Source organism: Microtus pennsylvanicus, chromosome 20, assembly GCF_037038515.1.
Source record: "Microtus pennsylvanicus isolate mMicPen1 chromosome 20, mMicPen1.hap1, whole genome shotgun sequence".
Classification (NCBI taxonomy): Eukaryota; Metazoa; Chordata; class Mammalia; order Rodentia; family Cricetidae; genus Microtus; species Microtus pennsylvanicus.
In genome coordinates this window covers 18,948,393-18,975,588 of record NC_134598.1, presented here as the reverse complement: position 1 = coordinate 18,975,588, position 27,196 = coordinate 18,948,393, and the positions used below count along the sequence as shown (strand labels likewise).

Below are 27,196 nucleotides of genomic sequence, written 5' to 3'. Positions count from 1 at the left end.
CTATACTTCTATGTGGCTTGAATTTTTCATCTCCCTTGTGAATAGTAAATCTTTTCTTCATAGTGTACACCCATTTATAACCACTTTCATAATTGCCACTTGATGGTATAAACTTCCCTTCCCTCACAAGGTCTTCAGCTGGAGGGATGTGTTATGTCTATTTTTCCTCACCTGCAGCACTTTGGAATCACAGGGTTTGGCGGTGTGACAAAACCTCAGAGTTTCTTCTCTGAAAACATGCTTATCCAAACATACACACTCAGTTTTACATACAGTTTCAAAGAAAAATGTTCCGAATTCTTGTGGAAACGTGATGTATTGGTTAAGAAATTTCTGAATTAGTACTGGTGAGATGTCTTAGTGGTCAAATTACTTGCTGTGTAAGTCTGATGACCTGAGTTTATTTTCAGAACCCAAGTATTTCAAGAGAGAAACCAGACCATTAAACTATCCCCAGTGCGTGCGCTTTCTCTCACACACTAATAAATAAATAAATAATTTGACATAACTGAATTAATTCTTGATCATCATCCCATGCTGAATTAAGAATTCAGTATATACTTGTGCATGTATTAACTATAGATATTTAGATAATTTTCTATTGACTTAATAAAACAAATTCAACCAGGCACTATGAAAAAAACAGATCCTTACATATAGCAGAATCTTAGATATATTATAACTACCAATTAGTAGTTGTCTTTGAATATAGTGAGCAACATTTAGGTGATAGTTAATTTTAAAGTGTTGTATCAGATAACTTGGAAGTTTCCAAAGCATTCACTAGAATGAATACCATTTAGAATCTTGATACTGCTGTATTCCTTTTTTTTTTTTTTGATTAAGGTGAAGCCAAATAGAAAATAGGGAAAAGTAAAAAGCATTTCCCTCAATATAATTTTCTAGAAAAGCAATAGCAGACCAGCTGCTTTGTGGAGGAGAGGTTTCAGAACCAATTGCACTCACTCTAAATTCATGAAGGCTTAATGCTTTCCTTTCTGACGTCAGACAGTGTATTGAGTGTCTTTCAGTCATAGAACAAAAGGTGATTTTTTTTTCTGCCACTTTTTCACATTTCCATGGCCTTGAAGTTAGCCCAATTTTTATCTATTTACCCAAAGGCAACACATTTGCTGCTAACATGGATGGGGAAATCACATGCTAAAAATAAAATCAAACGAATGTTATAAATTGGGCCATATATGAGAGATGGTTAGTTGTGCTCTTAATAAAACCACAGAAACAAGGTTCTGTGACAGCACCTTCCTGGGCTGCCCACTGCTCTGTCTGTCAATCCAGAGGCTGTGACATCATACAGAGAACAAATCTGTAGCAACATTGTTTCCACACAAACCCACAAAAAGCAAATTCTTTCCTCACTTCCATCCTGGCTCTAGTTACTGAATAGTCTTTTCTTTTTTTCTGAGGCAGGGTTTCTCTGTCTGTCAGCTCTGACTGTCATGAAACTCTTTGGAGACCAGGCTGGCCTTGAACTCACAGACATCGTCTGCCTCTGCCTTCTGAGCCCTGGGATTCAAGGCATGCACCACCACTGTCTGGCCCTGAATAGTCTTTTCTAAATGATTTTTCAAGGCGCTAAGTTGGGAAGAATTATGGTTCTACTGAAAATCCACCATGCTTTCCCCATATCTCAACTAGAATGAAAGCTAATAAGATCAGCACCACACAGATCTGTATGACTTTGGCAGGGCTTCTTCAGTTCCTTCTAGACACACATGATCTCTGTTATGATGTGAGCCAGGAGGCATTGGACCACTGTGCCTCTGCTTCAGACTTACACTCATCTGTGACATGTACTGATGGCCCTATTTGAGAGTGTGTCCTTCTTCTGTACCCAAACAGGCACACAGTGTAAACAGACGGGAGAGAAGAATTCACATCTTACCTTGGATGCAGAGAAGACTTGACTAACAAATTTGAGTTCAGGAAGGTTCCTGTTAAGAAAGCTACACACGAAGTCTAGGGGTTAGAGGGAAGTTAGAAATGAGTATGACAGGCATGGAAAAAACCAAATCAACAAGGCTAATTCACTCAGCAGTATGCACCAGAGGGCTATACGTGCTTCCTTAGTAAATTCCCAGTGTTCTTTCTGTGAGGTGGGCATCTGTGTATGATGGAAACAACCCAACGTCCTAGAGAACACAGCCTAGTCTGAGTCAGTGTGCTGGTGTGGTAAGCATGGATTCTGCATGGATTTGATTTCATAATTCGATGTACTTTGGCTGGAAGAAAAATAGAGAAAAACACACAGTCTCTTGGGGACATTCGACAGTTATTTATTCTCAAGTGAAAAAAAATCAAGTTATCAGAAATACTTTAAAAAAACAATATCTGTTTGCATTTCTCTAACAATTTCCCAATTTTATCTTTATCTAGAAGATCTGTTTTCCGGATAGATTTTTGAAGATGTGTTTTCACACCTAGAGAATGTAATATCACAGACTGTTCCCATTACAAAGGAAAGAAACAAACAAGAAAAAGAAACCCGAGAAGCTCTGATTTTGAGAGAATACACGTTATCAAAATAATTGTGGAAGACTCCTAAGTTAAAAAGGCAACAACATTTATTTAGAGCATTTCTCTACACGCTACTTCAAATTTCCTTCAATTAGTTTAGTCTCATTAGATTTATCATTTATTAGATATAGATCTGTAATATATTTCTTTAAAATCAGCTAAGTATTCAACATTTTTCAGACGTCAATTATACTCAGGGTTTCCAAAAATATGAAAAGGTTGCAGAGCCTGCTCATGGGCCTTCTACCACACAATGTCAGCCAACCCTTGACATTTCTACAGCAAATGTGAGGACTGGTGCATGTTTATTTGCTTTCTTTGTAGCATTTGGAATTGAACCCAGAACCTTCTGTGTGCTTGGCCAGCATTCTGCCACTACACTACACCTAACTTCTTTTTCAGACACAGGGTCTCACAAAGCTTCCAAGGTAGACCTTCATATCGGGAACCTCTTTCCTCAGCTTCACAAGTAGCTGAAATTACAGTCATGTGCCCTTGGATTCCGCTGAAACCGTACACAGTTAAAGAGTCATCGTACAAGTGTAAAATTATAATCTTAGTGATGACTTATAGTAGTGACATCCAAACAGATTTTGAACTTGTACTGAAGTACAGTAAAGTCACAGTGAAATGCTCAAAAATTTATTTTAACAATGCATGCCTATATTATCTCAAAGATTTCTAACCAAATATTTTATCTCCTCTTGTTACTACAGAGGGGAACCTACTATCTAAAGAACAGGGAACAGAAAAGACATTGGTTCAAAGTTCACATATTCTACCATGCTTTGATGCATCCTCTCATCCATTTTTCCTGAAATAAAGTATATGGGACACATTGGTCGTGAATGACTTATGCAGCTGAGGATGACCGTGAACTGATTCTCCTGCATCTCCCTTGGGTGTACTGTGGTTTTAGGCATGCACTACCGTATCTACTATATTAAGTTCTGAGACCAAATCCAGGATCATGTGAGTTCTAGGCAGACATTTTACCAACTGAGCAGTATTGACATAGAATCCCTGACAAAAATTTCTTTTTGTTTAATTTTTAAACAAATATTGGCTTATTTGGTGTGTGTGTGTGTGTGTGTGTGTGTGTGTGTGTGTGTGTGTGTGTGTGCATGTGGGAGGGTTAGTGTGTGAGTTCTGGGGAATGACCTCCAACGAAAATACTTTAAATATCTACTAATAAGCCAAGTATTATGGCTGGCATTGAAGAAGACAACATGGGGCATAAATGGCCCCTCATATCTGATAGTTTCTGTTTCTAGTGGTTTCTCGATAGTGTTTGATAAATAAATAGATAATGACAAAAATGAAAGAGCCCTAAAAAATACAGGACGCTACGGGAAAGGAATAGGAAGTAAATTTTTCATAAAGAGTTCATAAACATCTTTTATGACTGAGGTACATGCCTGAGAGATGAATCAAGTTTGGGATAAAGAGAAATCGTGTCAAAATTATCTCCAGGTAGAGATGCATCAACAGGTAGCATTTTGTTAGTTCTCTCTCCCCTATCTGCTTCCTCCCCTGTCCCGTCTCTCTATCTGAAGATGTTTACTTAGCTCCAGTCACATGGTTTATGTAGCATCTTCGGCCATGGTAGAATCTTTCTGTCTCCCACTATGATGAGCAATGGAAGAATACAGCTTACCTTAGAAAAAAATTAGACATTGCCTAGTTTGTATGCCTACCATAGAAGACTGATCCTTTTTCTGTTCAACAAGATATAAAAAGGTTTAAGAGTGCGTATTCGAGGCCAAGCACTCTTTATCTGTCTGAGAAGATAAACATGAATAAAACACATTCTCTAACCCTCGTGGGCTTATTGACTAACAAGTAGATGGTCATATAAAAAGATAATTATAAAATATAGATACATATAGAGTTAAAAAAATCAAGCATATTACATAAACATTGAACTAAAGACGTAGTGTAGGATATTTTATTTGAGAAAAACATTTAAACTGAATTATACACAATGGGCGCCCTATAAAGCAGACATGGTAGATGTGGGGAATAGAAAATGTTCACGGAGAATGAACAGCAGGGAAGTCTTTAGAGTAATAAATGATGTAGAGATTCTAGGCCAGTAAGTCATAAGGGGCCTTGTAGACCATGTTAACTATTTCCATTAATATTTAAAATTCTAAATGCTTGTGCTCAGTCTTCCCTGTTTGTTTCATAGACAAATTTTTCCAGTCAGAGCCTTAAAGGAAGAGAATCACTTATTCTGTGTAAACTCTCTCTGCTCTGTAGAAGTTTATCCATAATCGTAAAATGGAGTTCAAAGTATTGACCTTGTTTAAACAAAGGCCGCTGAATGTTATCAGCTGAAGTCTCGTAGGTAGCAGAAGAACACGGCACTGTTTATTGGACAACAGTGCCAGATGGACTGTGGACATTAGGAAAAAAAATAAATGTGAAAATTCCCATTAAATCATCAACATATGAATACTGCATTTCGACAAAGGACTCATTGCGTTTTGTTTATACACAGTTAATATATTAAAATATATTGCCATGGCAAATTCCTATGGTTTACACTGCAGCCACATGCTAAAGATACCTTAAATGCATTGCTTGTCACTGAAAAAATGTAGTACTTTTAAGGAGGTGTTTTAAAATTATTTTGTGTGTATAAGCACTTGCTGTGTTTGGAAAAGACCCAGATTCAGTTCCCAGCATCCATATTAGAGAGCTTACAACTGCCTGTAACACCAGTTCCAGGCAATCTGATGCCCTCTTATGGCCTCCAAGAAAAAAATATCCTAAAGGTTCTGTATGTTGTAGTGTCATCTTGGTTGGTAGTGACCAGGGTATTTTTTTTAATGAACAAGGTAAAGAAATGATAAATCAAGTGTGAGAATGTGTATGCAGAAATATCTCTTAGGATAGATATTTGTTATTATTTTTATGTGTATATTTGATGATTTAGTAAGCATAAATGACTGTAAAAATATTACCAAACATGATTAGGAGATTCATTTATTGAAGTTTCTGTCAAATGTTTCCTTTTTATTGTCTTACAGGGAGTTAAGAATCAAAGTGATAAAAATACTGAAAAATCATCTAAAACTCACTTTAGTTTCACACAAACTAAGACTCAAAATTAGAATGCATATGCTTGCATAAGAGAAAAAGAATAAAGCTCTTTAATTCTACCAAATAGGAATACACACACACACACACACACACACACACACATATTTATCAGCATAGTTTAGCAAACTTAACTCTATTTTTAAAATATGTTGTTATTATTAAGCTTATAGAGAACCCTAGGGAAAGATAAAAATGGGCCACTTAAGATTGACACTTTAATTATCACTTAATACCGCTGCAGCAGATTAAATGACAGTGTGGTTTCACACACGGCAATGAGCGTTGGTAAGCGCCTGTTGGACCATCACAGAGTGACCTAGGCAGGCTTGGTTTATTATCTCCTTGAAACCAGGATATGAAACAAGATAAAGGCAAAATAATTTCCTGTTAATGTTTCAAGACCCATGTTGTCTAAATGATAATCGACACAAAATGATTTGCTTTATTATGTTCTCCATATTTATTTACTTTTGTCTTGAAATCTAAATTAGAGTTTTGTAGGCCATACAGAAAAATGCATTCAAGAGGAAATTACGTTGAGAAAAGTCATTACTGTGATAAGAAAAAAAAAACCTACCATGTTTACTTAAATCCATGAAAACTGGGTGAAGACATACACTTGTTTCTCTTAGAAATTAGGAGAAAGGATACTAAGAGTTAACAAAAGATGTATGGAATATGTATATGGAGTACATTCCAACACATGATAACGGAGAATAAAATACTCATCTATAAAACATTCAAGAGTGGATTTCAGTCTGTGTAGAATGTACAGAAACTGTCCACTCGCTTCACGCTCCATCTCTATAACTCTGAAGCCACTACAGCAATATACAAACCAGGCAGATAAATTCAAAACACAGTGAGATCGTATTATACCACTGGCTATTTCTTGTTCTTTGCAGGATGCTTTTAATTACAATATTAAGGCAGATTAAAACTCACTGAAGCAGTGCTGGTTATATAAGTATTGAGAGCTGGTTCCCCTCACATTTGCACCGACTTTTCCTTTGACAGCAATGCTTTGCCTGACAGTCCTGGGGCTTGTTTTCTCAAATTTCCAACTACAGTTGCTTGATTGATTAGCGTTTGGTTTTTGGTCTGTATCGTTAGCCAAAATGAGCCACCACCTATCTATTCTTTCATCATCTCCCATTTATGTGTTCAAGGATAACGTGAAACTTATTGATGGATATTGCTTTGGTGGACAGATGGTTTGGATTGGTTCCAATGTCAAACTGCATCTTATGACCCTGGGAAAGTTTCTTAAAGGACCTTTTTCATAATCTTCTCATCAAAAGATATGGATATACTGTTAATAATATCAGTGATATTAAATAAGGGTCAGATTTCAAATACTGTGGGGAAGGACTGTAAGGAGAAATAACAATACAAGTGAGGGCTTTCTTCATACAAGGTTCCTACAAAGATCTAGCCTGTACTTCAAAAAAATTTCCATTTTTTTATCATCTATTCTCAATGAAAATCCCCAATTCCTTATTTAAGAGTAACCATGAAGTCAATGATATTAATTCATTTTACAATTCTCACGAGTACTAGTGTTTCCTCTTGAACATAGAAGCTGTCAGCAGAGAGACTTCACACAATGGGGAAATTATACTTAGGGTTTGAAGATGTACTTTTGGGGTAAAATAGAAATAGGAATAGGAAAGGAAATGATCAAGCAGACTCTATAGCTTCCATTAATGTTAGGTGAAGAACAGTGAGAAACTGTATCTATGAGTGCCAAGGAGAACACGGGGGGGAATGTGGAACTTCAGGGAGCTATGGAACAGCTATATTATTAATAATAATATAATAAAATATAATACTATAAATATTATTATTAATAATAATATAAATAGTATCCTACTAATAATATGCTAATAATATAAAGACTAATAATATAAATACTACTAAAAATATGAATAATAATAATATAAATACTACTAATAATATAAATAATATCCTATTTTCTAATCACAGATATCTGTACCCTACTAGCTGCCTTAGAGCTATGGAGTTTAGAAATGCAGAGGAACATGAGACGGCTGATCTGATATCAGAGTGCTGGAGTGGCAACGGCAAGAAAGCTGAGTTAGTGGCATAGGCTGTGAGATTTTTCTTCATAGCATAGACTAAGAAAACACCCTGGATTAATTTTAAGACACAAACTTAATACCCTTAAAATTAGCATCGCAGAAACAACAGACTATTAAAACTTCCTTGACCTTTCGACGAGACACAAACTTTAATTTTCAACAGTGGTGATAGATTTCTTGTGCCTTTTTTCTGATAAACAAGAACAACCTAAGTCCTTTGTATGGAGATGACTGTGAATCATGTGGTCCTCATTATAAGTACTGAGGCAAGATCAATCAATAGGCAAAACAGACACACACATTTAATTTTTTATGTATGTAATTGCAGCCCCCTTGATTTAGCACCCGAGTCTTCTTTATTGCATCTGTACAATGGGAAAATCTACTGTAAAGATCAAATAATGCAGCAGAAATGGTTCCACAATACAGAACCACATATGTCTTACCCCCTCTGAGGAGTGGACAAGGGGGCAGGAAGAGTAGAAGTAGGAGAGGTGGGAGAAGGGGAGGCAGGTGGAATTAGGGTTGATATGTAACATGAAAAAAATTAATAAAAAAGATTAAGGAGCCTCTTATCACTGGGAGAAAAAATCGTGAGGAGGGAAGAAAAAAAAGCAGGGCAGCAGGAAGGAGAGAGTAGGGAGGGTAACGTTGAAGAGGAAGGAAACATACAGGAAGGAAGAAGGAAATAACTTCAGGGAATTCCTGGAGTATTCTCACAACCAGAGAGCTGAAATAATTTTCTTTACACTGCCCATACAGTGAACATAATACAGATATTATGCATAAGTACAGGTATAAAAGTCAGAAGTCATGAGAAATAAAATGGTTGCTATGTGTTCAATATATATAAGATGGAAGATTCTCAAAGCCGTAGCAGAGTTTGTGTCCCCCCCCCCCCCCCGTCTCTGGAGTAGTTAGTTCTCTTCTACCATCAATATTCAGTTTGTGTTATCTAAAAGGTGCTCAGAAAGCATCTATGATTCCTTGGAAAAAATTATCATAAGCTGGAATGACATACAAAAAGACATTTATTTCAATGCAGTTTGAGCTTGTGGCACACACATTTATACACAGAGTTGAAACCTAATCACTTTTATGCACACAGCGGTCCTTTTCATGTGTACATACTTTTCAATCCAAAATCTGTGGCCTTATATGCTTAATGATTGCTAACGTGGCATGGTGAGGTGACTCTATTTATAGAAGCGGTCCTAGATGTTCTAGAAATATGTTCTAATGCCCAGTGGCTGGCTTTATTCTTTCCTCAAATCTGATGGAAATGCTAGGGATTAGGCAGAAAGCCAGCTTGGTAAGCCAGGATCTGGCAGACACTTCAGGCCAGAAAGAGATTTCAGCGCTTTGCTACCTAGCCTTGCTACTGAAAAACTGTGTCAACCTTGCTTCTAAAGGATGCTGCTAACTCAAAACCTAAAATCTTGATCTGTCCCACAATGCCCGAATACCCTGCTATCCCACTTGCTCTTCCTTTAAAGGACATTAAGCCATTTGTCTAAAGAGCAAGTCTGAATTTTAATTTTCTCAAAGATAAGCAGCTAGGCAGTTTCTGTGGCTCATAGTAATACATGGGGGGGGGGCTATCACCAACTTCACTGTACAGACTACTGGAGGCCAGTATCCGGGAACAGGACACTCAGTCGGCTCTTTATCGGCACACAATACCTAATGTGAGTCTCGGTAGCTGTGCCCTGCTGCTTTGCTGCTGGTAACCTACAAAATAAATTGCATGTTTATCTGTGTTCCAAGATACTTTGTTGAGTATGCATCCTAAAAACAACCTTGCTGTATGCGCTGCTTCAAGGTAAACCCTAGAAATCTGGAAGCGCAAATTTAATCTCAATTATTTGTTGCCACGATGGTGAATATGTTACCATTTAAATGTCTTAATCTTGGACACATTTGGTTTTGGAAAAGATGATTTGGAAATCATTTCTGGGGTAGCAGTGAGGTTTGGGAGAGGGTTTCTTGTAGCCCAGGCTAGCCTGGGTAGCTGAGAATGGCCTTGGTCTCCTGATCCTCTCATCTCAACTTTGCTAGTACTGAGATTGCCCCTGTCTACCACCACGTTTATCTTGGAACTCCTTAATTATAGGTATTTCAGTCTTATCCTCAGATTTTAAGTAAAATTGCTCTAGCAACTCCTGATTTAATGGCCTTGACCTTGCCTTACATAACCTGTGAGAAATGGAAAGAAATTCCTGAAAGAGAAGTTGTTTCATAAACGGCCTTAAATTTTACAGAAGTGTCTGCACCACACCTCAAAGGGTTAATATGAGTTTCTCACAGCTGTGTAGGTTCAGAGTGTTTCCATGCGCGTTTGCCTTCTTGTTGATGGAGGAATCTCAAAATAGCAATTAGTAAATCCAATTACCTGCTTCCTATCTAGGGTAGGCATGGGATCCTAGGTAAGGAAGAAATGAGCCACGGGCAAAACAGGATGCTGCAACCTGCAAGGGCACCGGGGAATGCACCAGAGGACCGAAGTGGGCTTTTCTGCTCTTCTCTCTGTTTCTGTGTCACTGATATGATGGCTGTGGTCAGGGGGGGGGCAACGGCAAAACATGAAGACAGTAGTTCTCATTTAAGCATTTCAGGGAAAGTATGTTTGACATTTAAAAAATCGTCAATTATATTTGTCTTGTGTGTGCATGCACGTTTTATTCTTGATTAAGTAGCTGAATTGTTTAAGAGGGAAAAGAAATCACACAGTTCTCACAGATAATAATATACTAGTTCCCCTTATAAGATATCCATTGGCAAAAATAATTATACAAATCCTAGGCATGTGAGAATTATTCACGAAGATACATTTCACAGATAACAGCCGTAAGTTCACAAGGACAGGGGATACCCATTTCTGTGCCATCTTGGGTGGCATTCATCAGATGTTACCATCAAGAATTAACTCCTGACTAAGGCACTCAGCTAAGAGTTATATGTGCAACGTGTGGTTTCAGGAGCATGCTCGTAACTTGGTGTGTGCTGTGGAATGCTGTCTGACGGGACGGCTGAGAAAGCTACTAAATTACAACTGAAGCAAATAATTTGATCTGATTCTGATGCTGACTTAAAAGGCCATTCTCACTGCCTGTGAAAATTCTCCATCTCTCGTTGAGTACAGGACAGTTAGGAACTAGGTGGCATTTTTTATCTTCACATACGTCATGATTATCCGGAGACCCCTTTTAATATACTGCCTCCCTATGTGCACAATCAGAACAACAGCCAAGCCGTCTGCTGTCAAAGCCCTCACTAAAACAATCAGCATGCTTCCTTTGCTCCTCTCATACCACAGCCAGCGAGCCAACACCTTGTCTACGCGCTAAGTGTATTTGGAGAGACAAAACATATCAAAGAGAGTTAGAATTGATCTACACAATTCGAAATCTGGGTAAAAATAAATTTAAAAAATATGGAAATGGCCGTTCTTCGTGAGCTTTGCCTTTCTCAGAGGCATATCATGCTTTTTTAAACTCTAAATTAGTTTTTACAGTCATTCAGAACTGTCTTCAGTCTTGTTTTCAAGTTAAAGAAAACTGAATGTCATTTTCAAAGATTCCTTTGCAGTGGGTTTGGAAGATTACAGTTAAAATTCCATAAACAACACTTTCAGTGGTTGCTATTTCTACAGCATAGCAATTTATTTTCTCTTAGGTATGTATGTTCAACATGTAGCCAGATTGGATGAGTTCTAGGGTACCTATGAACTCAGTCTAAAACACGTTTATAGATCACAACACCATCTTACAATGGTGGACGATCGTGCTTTAAAAGAGGAGTGTTCAGCTTTTATTAAAGCAGCAAAACTCAGCGTTTCACTTAATAGATATGAAAGAATGAGCATTTTCTGAAGTATAATATCGGAACTTAATTTTAAAGAAGTTTATGTTCCCACTGCTAATGTGTACATTGGAGTAGGGTACTATTCAAGTACCAGGCTATCATTGTAATCCATCCATTGCTGCTGTTCATATTCAGAGCTATCAGTTGTTTACTTCACAGCTACTGAAAGTAGTGCCTCCGATCCCTTTGAGAGACTGCGAGAGCATCGCTCTTTCCCCTCTGCTGAGAAATATTAAAATTCTCTTGAGGAAAATGCACATGTTAAATGAAAAGGTTTGGATTGAGTTTATAAAGCAAAATGAAAAATATCAATCATTCCTTGAAGAATTAGATGTGAAGATATCTCCCTATGTTCCCCTATTTGAAGAAGCCATGATAATCATGGCATCAATTACATAAAATTACAAAATGAACGAGGAAGTTTACCTAACTGTAAACGGTGATTGAAATATCTGCTAAAAGCCCTACGGACTTTATCCTTGATCATATGCAAAGTCAAACAACATTATGATTTCAACTTTTGCTAAATGTAGATAAGGGAATATCTTCTACCGAGGAGTTGTTCCAGATTTTTCTTCCCAACCTGAGGAAGAATATGCCAGTAAAAGCAATGCTCTCTGCTCACACAAATTTTGTATCTAGATATTAATAGTCTTTCTACCAACGACTCACTAAAGCACCCCTAACATGTTACTATCTTTGCCTGTACATGGTGAGCACCCACCCAAGGTTCAACATACTATAATCTACTGCCCATCAAATTCTCACCCGTTTTTAAAGTGTTACATAATTTTAGAATATGTGTATGAAAAAACATATATTTGAATTCAAATTAAAATTAGGTGTTTATACTCGCTTGTTTTTATCTTTTCATACATAGATTTGGCTAATTTTAATAAAAATAAATTTAGCTAGGAGTCATCTCATATCTATTAAACTTTCAGTGTAGATACATTTATGACTAATAAATCATTAAAAATTTTAAATCACAAGTGGATCTGATATTTAATGAAAAAAACATTGCATTTTTGCAAAATGCTTGTAAAACCCATAACAACATTATACTTTGTCAAAAAGTCTATGTTTCATCTGGGTTACCCTTAATACTAGATGAAATTCTCTATTATATAATCGAATTGTCTTCTTTTTCTTTTTTACCTCAAACCTCGTAATCATTAGGATTAGAAAGATAAATATCAAGTTACAAATTAGAATTAATGATAATCCTTCCCAGGTATTGCATAAACTGAAAAGCAAAAGAATCAGAAGGGTTTGAGAGTCATATAAAATTGTCTCCTTAAATTGAATTTTTTCTCCATTAGGTAACTCTGAGAGCCTGTTTTGGGGATATAGTCTAAATTGATTTAAGACACTGACATCAAAAGAGATTAATTGTTATGATTTCAATGTGTTACTAGACTAACAGGAAGTTCAAATTAACGTTTAGATTCCTAAGGCATCCCTCATTTTTTATTAGTCTTACAGCTCGTTTTGCAAACGTAATTAAGACAAGCTACCATTTCCTAGTTTTATTTTCATTAACATCAAGTCTAATAAGCATATCGTAGAAAGTAAATTTTTAGAACAACCAGATTACATTCACCTGATCATTTAACCAGCTAGAATAGCTAACACCTTCTATCAAGACACACGAGTCACAACTAATGTCGACAACTCTTTATCATGTGATATTCCAGTACTTTAGGATTTCCCTTCTGCAGTTGCAATCTTCAATTCTGATAAAGATGTCTTCAATTCTAATTACCATATCCACTCTCAAGCATTACTATGATTTACCAAAACATCATCTCAAAGGGAGAAAAATGAAGACTAAATAAAATTGTGACCATAAATTTTCTATACCATTTAAAGTCTTCAATCCACTCATTACATATCATCTTACAATTAGATATGACTTGCAGTATATAAAGGCTCAAATTTTCAGAGGTGTATAAAAAGAACTCCACATACATAAGCATCTCTGTACACGCTAGTGCTATGATTAACGTTTTAGAGAGGCAGGTAAATAAACGTCACGAACCAAGCCCAAACTTTTACATTTCCCCAGTACAGTGGAAAAACAAGCAAACAGAATCTTATTTTGTCCAGGCAGAAAGCTACTCCTTTCCTTTCTGTACGTGTTTTCATGTGTAAACTTGTTAATTCAGTTGTACACACGCATGAGGTAATTAAGGGGTTATCCTTTTGTTCTTGTAACCGAGAAGTGTCACCTCTGAAAAGCAATAGCTCAGAAGGGACAGTATGTTTTTAAGAAGTCATTTAGATGTTAAACCTCAAGGGGGGAAAAATCTGGTGTGCATTTGTGTGAGTATGTATGTGTGGCGTTTGTGGTATGGAGTGTGTGTGTGTACGCACAAGCATGTGTGTGTGATGTCTGTTTGGGTAGGTGAGATAATTGCCTAGAATGGGAAATGGTTTTGAAAACAATATACAATGTTAATATTAGTCAATGCCCAAATCAATATTAGCAACGGCAATTGAACCCAGCTCTTTTCTAAGTTTGTGTAGAAACTTACACATGAAATGCATGTGATTGAAAAAGACTTTCTAGGGTACTCAGGCTGGTGTGGAAGGTGAGATAGAGTTAAGAAAGAAGATTTCTTCTTATCTTTAATGGACATCTAGAAAAAGCTACGACTTGGCTTCTCCTGATAAATCAAAATGATTTATCTTGGTACGAGCATCTGCTGTTTTCTCTCTGCTCATGCAGGACCCCCTCCCCCCTTGCACTGCTTTGCTGTTTTATTTAACTGGAAATTTCTCTTCACCCCCCTCCCAGCTGACGGTAATCGCTCATCAGTCTCCCAGGAATAATAGGAAAACAAAGCTTAGCTCAGAGATGGTGGAATTAGAGAGGCTGTTGTCGAGACTGCATAACAAGTATGATGTGCTTGACCTGTTATCCTGACAGTTATGGGGAAGTTGTCTTTCCTTGAACAAGATGTGAGAGGAAAAAATGTTTCTCCCCCTTAAGAGCTTTTAAATTTGAGACTACCTTCCTGCCATTACTTCCTAAACTTTCTTCTAGTCCAAGAGGATTCTGTCAACTGAACCTACAGCTATCTTCAGGAATCAGCATAGAAACCGGAGAAACATCACTTTCTATCCATTAAATGTTGTCATGTTAAAAGAAAGTGTGTCAAGGCATGAATTTAATATCCCGACGCTAACATGCAAATGTAGCCCAAAAAAGGGGTAAAATAAAATGGAATTAAATGCTACACAACAGTGGCTTTAACTCAAAAGTTAAACTTCCTGTGTTTCACCAAAGGGTTAATGCTGGGGGAAGGAAGTGCCTGTCAACCCATACACAAAAGCTAACCAGATTAGCAATCTCAAAGTAAAACCCCAGGCTCCTGATAATTCTAGTGTTACTTGTAAACGTTTTAAAACTTCCCATGTTTCTAGCCTCCCACTGTAGAGGCCACATGGATAAACCCCAGGAGAGTAATGATCCAGTTTTCATCTTATAAACTCAAGAAACCCTCAGAGTGCAGGGACACGGATGTGCAATCCCAAACTGTCAGCCCCATAGGACAGCTTCAAACAAGAAGAGTCAGACAGCTAGGGGCTGGGAAGCAGCAGCAATTAAGCAGTTGAAAGTGGGCTGGAGTGTTGGTTTATTTTTGTTCCATTTGTAGCCCCTTGCAAGGAGGAGATGGAGTCAAACTTGACACTTCCTTTCTGAGAACAGGAGCTGGGCTCCTTGTCTACTCTCATTCAGTTTAATTCCCTGTGCGGTTTTCATTGCTTCCTGGACTCATATTTGCACAGGGGTTGCGTTCTACCCTGCCCTCCAACAGAAAGGAAATCTTTCTCTCTTCTTCACTGCCCTTCTTCCCTGTAAGAAAGACAATCTTCCCAGAGAAAGAATCCCCGTGCTGGCTTAGAATGGGAGGAAGGGGAGGGGGGGGCTAGGGGGTTGGAGGACAGAGGAGAGAATGGAAGAAACAAGAAGATGGGGGATGCCCAACACCAACTCCTGGTTCTGAATCGCCAGCCCTGTGCAAAGTGCTTTTCCCGGAGATGCACTTGTGGTCTTGCATTTCACAATAGGCTTACCGGGGGATCCCCTCCCTAGGTCTCCCACCGCCACAACCCAAGTGTACCTAGGTCTTTTCGACAGATTCAAGCTTAAAGGTATTACCCGAGGTGGCCACGCTGCCAGTCGGGCTGCCTTACCTGGAGCGAGGACCGGGAGGTGGTGCGGGTCTTGGTCCCCACTGCTCTCGACGCGGACCGGTGCGAGGCACACGAGTACTCTCGCTGCCTCTGCTCTCAGAGGGGCAGCCTGTAACACAAAAGGGGTGTGTGGGTGTGGGTGTGGGGGAGGTTTTCTAGGGCCACCAGCTGGTCCCAGCTGGCCGCCCCCACCCTGCACACACCCCTTGGGGCGCTGAGCCCCCTGTCGGATGAGCAGGACCCTGGGGGCTTGCCCCGGGTACAGCCTCAAGTTGCTGACTGCTAACTGCGGATGCGGTCGCTGCAGGAGAAGGAGGAGGAAAGACACTGGGGGCTGAACTCGGTCAGAGCATCCCCACACTGCAGCTTCTCCAGGAATCCCTCCAGTGAGGAGGCGGCCGCCCATCATCTCTCAGCCCCAGCTGTTGATTGGTTCCAACAAAGGTACGCTGCTCAGAGGAGCCAATCAGAGAGCACTAATAATAGGTGGATCCTCTCAGGCAACGGAGCCCAGCCCAGTTCTCTTAGTGTCTCTCCATCCCCACAGCGGACGGGGACCTGAAGAGAGGGGTTTAGGAAGGTGGCGGGGTGGGGTGAACTAAGAGGGGACCAGATCCCAAGGAGAAACACCAAAAGATATTTCCTAAACCCGGTGAGCAGACTCGGGAATGTCCACAACCTGTTCAGTAAACCATATGCACAGTATAAGAAGCAAGCATAATACAAAGCTTTTTTTTTTTTTTTTACTTTCAATCAAAACCTGCCTTGATACTGAGCATGCCCAGACTGCCACAGCACCGTAGGAGTTTTTGATGTGTGAGTTCTAGATTGAAAAGGTGGGACCTGGGACGGGAGAGGCAGAAGTTTGTCTTTGGTCATTTAACCCGGCGGAGTTGGGGAAGCAGGACCAACTGAGACTTAGGTGGCCTTGCCTGCTTTGGGAGAGCAGTCTCATCATTGCGTCTGGGCTGGGGTGGAAAGCCAGCCTCGGATAATGTCAGTGCCGCTAGAAGCCTAGAGACAGTCCTGGAAGGGTGTGGTGGACCAGAGATGTAAGCAAGGTCCGTCCCATAGGTGGGGCAGAGGAGCTCGGCTCCACCCAGCTGCGGCTGGCAGGCTGTGGAGTGCCCGGGGAGTTTCCATGCAGCGACCAATAAGTTTGGAGACTTGGGTCAAGTGCAACCCTGTTAGGCATGCTTTGCCTATCTTCTTGTATTTGTGATCGCCCCCGTCCGCTTGTCTCTCCACCCATTCCCTGCGCGGTGAGAACTAAAGGGCTTTCTCCCTCCTTCCTCGCTCCCTAGCTGAACGCTTCTGCTCGGAAATAAGAAGCTTTTCCCCTGTGAGAGCAGTGGTGACCTGATTGTCTCTAAGCTCTCCAGCAATTTATAGCTAGGTATTACCGAGAGAAGCCAAACAGAGAGGTTCAGAGGCTTGAAGGGAAGGGCGGGCTGACTAGCCCTGGGTGGAGCCCATCTCCCGAGGGCAGGGACCCATGCTCCACAGGTGAAAGGCTTCACGTCACTAAAAGGGATGTTTCCTTTCTCATTCACTTGACCTTCTCGGTACCCTCTGAACCTCTTGCTTTGCTTAGAAATCTTAGCAGTTTGTGTAAAGTTGATCAATAGCCACAAATGAGAACTCCCCTAATTGGGCTCTTTATTTTCCCCGACAGGGTGATCTTGGCATCTCAGGTAAGGAAATAAATAGCTATCCCAATTCCCCAAACTCATCCACTTTGAACTGGAGTTTTATTAACACTGGTGTGCGAAGGTAACTGTAGCGAGAATTCAATTAACGGTAACACATTTCTTCAGGTTTTTAATTAAATCTCTATTTATATAATGTTTAAGATTAAGAACGTTATTCCAAATATACGAAAAAAGGAGAGAATCATATAAATATATCCTTCTGGGACACAAATGTCTGTGTTTGGTGCTCTGCTTGCATTATTAAGAATTTAGAAAGAGGCAAACTAAGAAAAGGAAACATCTTCAAATTGTAACTTTATGTAAATATCTACCTTCTGCTTTCAAAAACAGTCCATAAGCCTTATTTATAATAATAGATTCATAGATGAAAAGAGGAGATGATAAACATTTAAAGTTGATTTTAAATGTTTGTTGTAGGAGAGGAGAGACAGAAGAGGCAGAGCAAGGAAAGGGACGGTGCAACAGGAGGTAGAATTTTATCTGTGTTCTCCAATAAAGATGTGTGCCTGACACTATTCTTATAATATTCAACGAATAGAACATTTAATTCTAAAATATTCCCATCTCTCTCCTTAGGGTCTCTAGTTAAAAGCTACATAAATCTACATGCTTTTCCTAGTTACCAACAGCTACATGTCAAGAAAAGAAGAGCATATTAATGAATCACATAGGAATATGTCATTTTTGAGTTTCTGTTCTAGACCCTGATTCTATCATCATTTTAGTTCATTTATTTTTTTTTATTCACATAATATCATTTCCAACAGTGTCCTTCAGTGGGTACCATTCTACAGGGCATGAATATGTCAGATTTTTTTTTCTTAAATCGCAATGTTTCTTGAAGGAGGCTGCTGCCTACAGTAAGAAATAAACTTTGGACATATTTCACTGCACTTAATTCTAGAATTAACTTATCAATATGAAGAAAACTTTGTATATTATGGATATAAAGTATTTTGTTTGTTTTTTCTCCTTTGAGGACTTTTAAAATTCTCCCTTCTATTTGCCTATTCTTGTCAACATTGGGGAATTCTTTGAAGACCTTGCCAGGCTCTATTTGGTGGGTATTACATCATGTTTTTTTCAAGCATGAGTGTGGAGCATGTATGTATGTGTCTGTTTTCTACGTAAGCACATGTAAGCATACCAGTACACAAGCCTGTGGAGGCCAGCCGATGACGTGGTTATCGTCTTCAGGTATACATACTGCCTTCAGGAATACCACTCACCTTCTTTGGAGACAGGATCTCTCTTTGGTTTGGAACTCATGGGTCACACTGGCTAAGCTGCTAGGCCTCAGGAATTTCCTTTCTCTACCTCCTTGGTGCTACAATTACTGGTGCACACCATCACCCTGGCTTTCACATGGTTGTGGGGAATTGAACTCAGGTCTTCAAGCTTGCTAACCACACACTTTACCCACGGAGTATCTCCTTAATCTCAAGATATATTTCTGATGCAGATCTTGCAAATTGTTTCCCATATTTGTATCAGGCTGCTCTTTTTTTTTTTAAAAGAATGGTAGGTTCAACAAACATGTCTCATTCTGTTCGGTTTCATTAGCTTGTTTATAGGTACTTTAATATTTAGCATGTCTATCTCCTTTACCACTAATATAACTCCTTCCTTGAGTTTATGGTGTTGATTCTTTTCTTAATTACTTGTTATTTTTGACACTCTTTCCACTTTGAATATTTTGTTACTTTTGGGCATAAAAAAAACTCCACAAAATAATACATATATATGTATATGCATGCAGGGATTTGTATATATATATATTCACACAGGTATCTCTCTCTAAATATAGAGATATCTACATCTATCTATCATCTATCTATCTATCTATCTATCTATCTATCTATCTATCTATCTATCTAATCTATGTACTTTTTACTATGACCAAGTCTCACTGCCAAAACGTTCTTTCTCATTGAAGTCTTCTGTTTCTCCTATTTTAATGATTTCTTTGCCATCTATTTTAGCCGACAAGATGAGAATAGAAACTAAATTAGACCAGGACACAGAGTAGAGAGGTGTATCTTCTTGGAAGAGAGGGAACTCTGGAATTTAGAAACTAGAAATTCATAAGCACAAACCAGCCAAGGTTTTCTATGGACCACAGAAGTTGCTTGCATGAGAGGGCTATCAATACAATTTGCATTTTGGTGGAAAGGCTGTGATAGCCAATTGGTCAATAGCTATGGTAGCCAATTGATCAATAGCACATACATTTCCAGTTCATTGGGACTTTCACATATCATCAAACCTTAAATCCTTAATTGTTAAACCAGTAATCTTCTAAAAGCTATCCAGAAAGATCATTACCCAGAGCTGTGAAAAATGAAAAATGACCAACTTTTAAAATTTTGTCATTCTTTATATAGATTCATAGCCGGTTCTTTTAACTTCATTTTCTACAATTGCTTCTTAAGATACTGCCCCCCCCCTCCTCCTCCTCCTCCTCTTCCTCCTCCTCCTTCTCCTCGGTTTTCCTTTTTTTTTTTTTTTTTGAGACACGGTTTCTCTGTGGCTTTGGAGCCTGTCCTGGAACTAGCTATGTAGACCAGGCTGGTCTCAAACTCACAGAGATCCGCCTGCCTCTGCCTCCCGAGTGCTGGGATTAAAGGCGTGCGCCACCATCGCCCGGCTTCGGTTTTCCTTTTTAAAACAGAATTGACTAAGCATTTTTGTTTCTGGCATGAGAATTTAGTAGAACCCCAGCCTTACAACTAATTGGCTGTATAGCCTTGAAAGATTTGCAAAACCTTTCCAAGCCTTGAGTTTCTCGTTTCTCATGTGTACATAATATATAACATATACCTCAAGGATTTTTGTAAAGATTAAGAAAACACAGCACAGAGGATGCTAATTCCCACCACATCACAAGGTAATGAGGGCTACTAACCATTTTAATTACTTTATTATTATATTGCTCTCAGTGCTGCTACTGCATGCTCTTTTCCCCCAGGTTGTGGAGAGGGTGCATTTTTCTACTATCGTTCATCTATTTAAGCCAATATTGACACAGACTCTTTGCCTAAATTTGAAAAACTGCAAAAACTCACTAATTGGGGACTGAGGAAATGGCTTGGTCGTGAAGAGCTGTACTGCTCTTGTAGAGGATAGAGGTTCGGGTCCTAGTATCATAGTCAGGCAGTTTGCAACTGTCTGCAACTCTAGTTCCAGAAGATTTGACACCCTATGGACTCCATGGGTACGTGGTTGTTTATGGTATGCAAACAGATAAACGGGTGCACACATACATATAAAGTAGAGAGAAAGACTAAACAAACCAAAGAAAGAAAGAAACAAGTCCAACTTGCGTATAAGGAAATAGCAACCGTCTCCTGTCATTCTTTGTGATGTTCTTAAGGACGTAAGTGTCCAGGAGATGAATTCTATCTGAGTTCGTGGAGATGATAAGCTTCATCATTTTTTGTTCTTGTTGAATTTAGTTGGAATTAGTCTTTAAAACAAAGAAACATTCTATTCTAATGGCAAAATAATGATGAACACTATTTTTGCCTGGAAAATATTTTAAAGACAACAGCAGCCATCTATGCTGATTTCTCTTCTACCTTTCTCTTTCAAGATCATTGGGCCTAGGATCACCACTGATGCTTCTTTTCTCTTGTATGAAAAATAGATTTTCTTTCTCACATAATATATCTTGATTATAGTTTCCTTTCACTCTATACCTCCCAATTCCTTCTCCCCTCCCCTCTCGTCTAGATCTACCTCATTTCTGTCTCTCGTTAGGAAAAAAAAACAGGCTTTTAAGAGATAATAATAAAATACAATACAATAAGATAAAACAAAACCCAGGACATCAGAGTTGGACAAGACAACAAGCAAGCAAACAAACAAATAAAAGATGGAAAAGAGCCCATTAAAAGACACAAAAATCAAAGACCCACTAGTTCACACACTCATGAATTCAATAAAACACTAAACTGGAAGCCATAATATATATACAAATATATATGCAGAGAGGACTGGTTGAAGGCCCATGCAGGTCCTGTGCATGCTGACTCAATCTCTTTAGGCTTCTAAGGGATAATAATAAAATAAAATATGACATAATAAAACAGAAACATATTGAAATAGACAAACTGCAATGGAAAAGCCCAAGGAAAGGCACAAGAAAGAGGCATAGATGCAGAGATCAACTGCTTTGTATACGTAGAATCCTATAAAAACTAGAAGTCATAATATATAAGCAAAGACTCCTGTAGGGTAAATATATATGAAGATGTAACTTTTTAAAAATTAAAAAAAAGTCCTTATATGACATTTTGAGACATGGAACCTCCAAAGACACAACTGAGTTTGTTTTCTGTTGGCTATCTACTGCTGGACATTTGACATAACCTTAAGAGTAGTGTGTTTCTCCAGTGAGGCTGTGTTGGAGAAAAACACAGTTTTATTTGCAAGTCATTATCCACTGAGGATATATTCTGAGTTAGGGATAGCGGTATGTGTCAGCTTCTCCTCTCAGCACTACAGCCTCATCTGGTGCAGACCTGGAAAGACCCTTTTGCATGCTGCTTCAGGCTCTGTGGGTTCATCTGAGCTTTGATTCTTTTTATTTAGATTTAGAGGGTCCTGTTTTCTTTATGATCTCCATCTGCTATAGCTCTGACAATCTTTCTGTCTCCTCTTCCACTGAAGGGAGGGATTTAATGGAGAAATTCTATTTAGGGCTGAATGTTCTAAGATCTCTCACTATCTGTATGATGTCTCACTGTGGGCATCTGTGTTTGTTTCCCTCTGCTGCATGAGGAAGCTTCTCTAATGATGGCTGAGAAAGGCACTGATTGATGAGTATAGCAGAATGTCATTAAGCGTCATTTCATTACTACTTTATTTATTTCCTTAGATCAGTAGCATTTAGTTTTTACTCTAGGACCCTGGGCTACATAGTCTCGGGTTCTTGGTCACCCAAGCAGTGTCCACATAAAGGTTTCATTTTATGAAACAGGACTCAAGTCAAATCTGATATTGACTGGTCACTCCCCCAAGTTTTGTGACACCTTTGTCTTGAAGGCAGGCACCATAATAGATTAAAGGCTTTGTAGCTGGGTTACATCTCTACTTTGGTGGGGGTGTTCAATATCCCTTCTTGTACCAATGAGGCTAGAATGTCGGGTTGAAGGCTCTACGCAGGCACCATTTTTCAACATCCCTATGTTCAATCAGTTGTTTAGGTCTTGTCTTCAGCTATAGGGCCTTGCTGTCAGGTTGTAGAGAACAACCTGTTTTCTTGGCATAATCCTGGTTTGTTTGGGATGCCCACTGGACCCCTTTGCCCAACAACTTGATTAGATATAATCTAATCATTGTACAGGAAGCTTTGTTTGGTGCCAAGGGATCTAAAGCTGGTGCTCTGCATTCCCCATTATTTGGCAATTTCATTTAGATCACCTCCATAATTGTATATATTTTAGAAAGCTTCTACTGTATTAGGTTTCTTAACTACCCCCACAAATAGCCCTCAATTTTAACTGTCCCTTCCTCTTCCCCCTGTTCCCTCCCTCTTTTCCTCTTGATCCTCTCAATCCAGCCGCCACCCCCATCTACCCAGAAGTATTTATTCTATTTATCATTACTAAGAAGATCAATCTGTCTCCATATCTAACCTTTGTGTTTCTATGGATTATAGCTTGTTTATCACTGACTTAACACCTAATATCTTTCTGTAAGTGAACACATACCATATTTGCCTTTCTTGGCCAGGGTTACCTTTCTCAGGTGGATTATTTTGTCTAGTTCCATCCATCTAACTGTGAGGTTCATGATTTTTCCTTTTTACTGGTCACATTATATTCCATTATGTAAATAAATGTACCACATTTTCTTTATCTATTTATCTGTTGAGGGACATTTAGGTTGTTTCCAGTATCTGGCCATTATGAGAGCAACAATGTACATAGTTGATTCATGTTCATTGTAGTAAGATGAAGTTTCCTATGGGTATATGCCCAAGACCACCAATGATTTTATAGCCAGTTGAGTAACAGATACATAAACTCTCAATGTCAGGATTAAATGAAAAGAAATTAAGTTATGGGTTCTCTGAGTGAACACTCATGGTGTTAAAGATAGGATACCATGAATTGGAAAGAAATGGCAAGAAAATGAAGTCAGACAGAGCCAGTCTGCTGTGGAGTTGGAGCCCCGTAACGGAATCACAGTACTTTACAATTTCCAGAAATAAGAAAATAAATAACAAGCAGTATTCAATGTGGCTTCACAAAAGCCTTTTCTTAAAGACATAGTAGGAAAATACTGCGAATGAAAAGAAGAACAGTGACTCAAAAAAGTATTATATTGTGTCAGGCTGCCGAGGTTGGCGAAGAAAATATTTAGGTGGATATATCTCAAAGACAGAATAAAAGTATTTTGTGCTAATGCTAGCAACAGCCTAAGAAAGGAAGCATTTATTTTTGGAATACTTTGTCATTCAAGGAAAACTCTACAAAAAAAAAAAAAACCCGGCTCTGCTAATAAAGCAAGAACAATATGAGAAATCAAGGGAAAGGTTTCTGTTCGACTGAACGTAGAGAATGATAGCTCAACTGCTGTATTCAAGTCATGTAAAAAGGATGACTATACAGAGTAATTGACTTATACAAAGCTGTAAAGGGCCAGATCTCAGACAAGACAAGAGTCTGTGTTCTCAACAAACTAAAATGACTTAATGATATTATTTTTGGATAAAGGATAACAGACAATGAAGGCCTGCACCGTATGATTTGATTGTCCTGGGGTTCGTGGTCAGATTCAAAAAAGCAAAGAAGATCTGGTTCATTCTGGATTGCTTTTGGAAAGTGTTGGATCCTATGTGTTTCCATCTTGTTTATATAAATCTTGGTCTCATTTCTTCTAATGTAACAAAGTAGTAAATAAAAAGCAAATCTCTTTTAGATCAAGATGTACTCCCATTTCAAGAATTTGGGATATTTAAGACATCCTGAGGGTAACAGATCCATGGAAGATTGATGTCTCAGCTTCCTTAAAACATACTTTCATTGCAGGTTGTTGCTGGATGCTGTGTATGTTCCTAGTAATAACAGCATCTCTTGGATCATGCTTGAGCTATATCTTGTATGTATATCTCATATCAGTGCCAAGTAGAGCTGGAGACGTAGGTTGAGGGATCAGGATACCAAGGGTATAAATAACAAACATTTTTCACAGCAACTGAGACACAGAAATATTAAATAATTTTCCAGAGATCAACAGTTGGCAAATGATCCACCTTTCACATTTCAACCACATAGACTTGACAAGGTTAATAGACATTTGAGATGCACCAAAAATAACTGTGACTATGTCAAGGCCTGCCAGTTCTCTTGGAGACTCCAGAAATACCCAATAACTTAGGAAATTTGTGCAATAATAAACAGAAACTTGTATTAGTATAATTATCCCTTTATTGGAAAATTCAAGTAAGGACAAGGATCTTTTATTAGTCACTCTCTTAATGAATGAGGTTCCAACTGAGTGGTGGCTGTGGACCTACGAAGTCTTGGAAATTTCATCATGAAACAGTATGAATAGAATAAAGAATACTAAAACTAGTTGTAAGTCTACCTTGCATATTCAAAGGTCAAATATTAAATGTCATCTTTGCCCTCAATTCCTTCCAGCCTACACCAGCAGGTGAACTACTGTTCTGTATTTTGTACTTATTATAGATTAGCTATTATTCAGTTTTACCACATCTGTATATATGTATATGTAAAAATGTCATTTCTAGGTGTACCTGTTTTTGAAGATTTTATAAATAGAATTATGCCATATGTATAAGGATTCACACACACACACACACACACACACACACACACACACAAAGGCAACACCAACATATTTTTTAATTTAATTGTAGGGTTTAAAGGCCAGTAAGATGGCTCATTCAGTAGATTAAAGTTGCATGCCTCCAACACCAATGACTTGAGTTCGATCCTCAGAATCCACATGGTAAATGGTGCGGGAGAATTGTCTGTAATCTGTTAATCATGTTATAAATAAACGCTGATTGGCCAGACAGGAAATATAGGTGGGAAAACCAGACAGGAAGTAGAAATGATGCAATGAGAACAGGAGAATTCTGGGAAGGAGGAAGTTGATTCCTCCTACTCCTGCCCAGATCACCAAAGCAGCAGGATGTGATCTGCTCCACTGAAAAAAGGTACTGAGCCACATAGCTAACATAGATCAGAAAAATGGGTTAATCAAGATATGAGAGTTATCCAGTGAGAGGCTAGAGCTAATAGGCCAATCAGCTTTATAACTTATAGAGATCTCTGTGTGATATTTGGGGGGGGGGAGGCTTGCCAGCTGTGGAGTACTGGGCAGGACAGAAAACACAAACAAGCCAGGCCCATTCATGTTACAGTAAAAAGGAAAGAAACTGGTTCTGTATGTTGTCCTCTGACATCCACTGTAGGTAAACACACACATGCGCACGTGAGTACACACACTGTGGGGGGGTGGGAGGGAGAGAATATATAGAACAAAACACAAGAGAGTTGGATTTAAGGGAACTAGATGATTCAGCTGGTAAAGTATTTACAATGTAAACATAAGAACCTGAATTTGTTCTAACAATGACGTAAAGCCAGGTACAGCACCAGCTCATATTTTCAGACCCCTTTCTGGGTAAGGAGACAGAAAAATGCTGACAGTCAGACTCCTAGTTAAAATAGCAAACTCTATGTTTAGTGAGAGATGCTGTCTCAAATGCAAGGTCAGAAAGTGATGGCCTCCACACACTCATGTACCTCCACAAGCATGGACAGACTCATGCACACCACACACAGATAAACTTCTAATACGATAAAATGAAAACAATAGGCTTTGGATTTTATTTTCTATAGATGACTCATGTGCTATATATTCAAACACACACACATTTATATATATAGTTTATTTTTATTTAAGATGTTTCCATTCAATATATTTTGATTATGCATTTCCCCTGTCTCAACTCCTCCAAGTTTCTCCCCACTTTGGGGTGTTGCTCTAATTTTGAATATTTTGTATTATGTACCAAGCTGCAGTGGACATTACTCTTTCCAGCGCCCCTTGTTTTTCACCTGCACAAGTCTCTCTTGAGCACACCCAAGTTAAAGGGCTGGTATAAGGTTTTATAGATCTCAAATTTACCTACTTTCCTCTTTATAAAAGACCAAGGTAGCAAGAACTTAAGCATTGATGTGGGTATTTACTTGAATTAGAATAGAAAATGACAACTCATGGTAATTACTTAGTGAATATCAATCATACACTTTTGAATTGTTAACCTGTATTCTGCTTTCTGAGAAAATTGGCAGTAACTTCCATATGCTTATTGAGAATGCTTAATTTCATTTCTGTGAGATGTGTTTCCCATATCTTTTGTTCAAATTCTAATTAATGCAATATAAAAATATGTCCATGATCCTTACACATATGATATTTTATTCCCCTTGTTTTTTTTAGTTTTAAAATTATATATAATGATAGGCATATTACATATACATTAGATTTTTTAAAAAAAATGTTAGATACTAAATCCAAGACTTACAGTTAAATCAAGACATGGTTTCTCTGTACGTTTTGTGATTTATTTATAAATAACTGGACTCGTTTGACAGTTCCCAGCTCTCTTTTCCTCATTCTTCC

The 27,196-nt window shown here is 38.4% G+C and overlaps 1 protein-coding gene across 3 annotated transcripts in view; it reads right to left on the bottom strand.

The window, feature by feature from the left end:
* The window catches only part of Syt1 (synaptotagmin 1), a 492,018-nt gene extending 475,804 nt beyond the window's left edge, over positions 1–16,214 (bottom strand). For 2 of the 3 annotated variants that reach the window (XM_075954765.1, XM_075954767.1), the window contains exon 1: positions 15,816–16,214. The gene's annotated coding sequence lies outside the window, so the exon portion shown is untranslated. Of the gene's footprint in view, positions 1–15,780 lie in introns of all 3 variants that reach the window. The other variant, XM_075954766.1, reaches the window with a different exon arrangement.
* Positions 16,215–27,196: the final 10,982 nt, after the last annotated feature.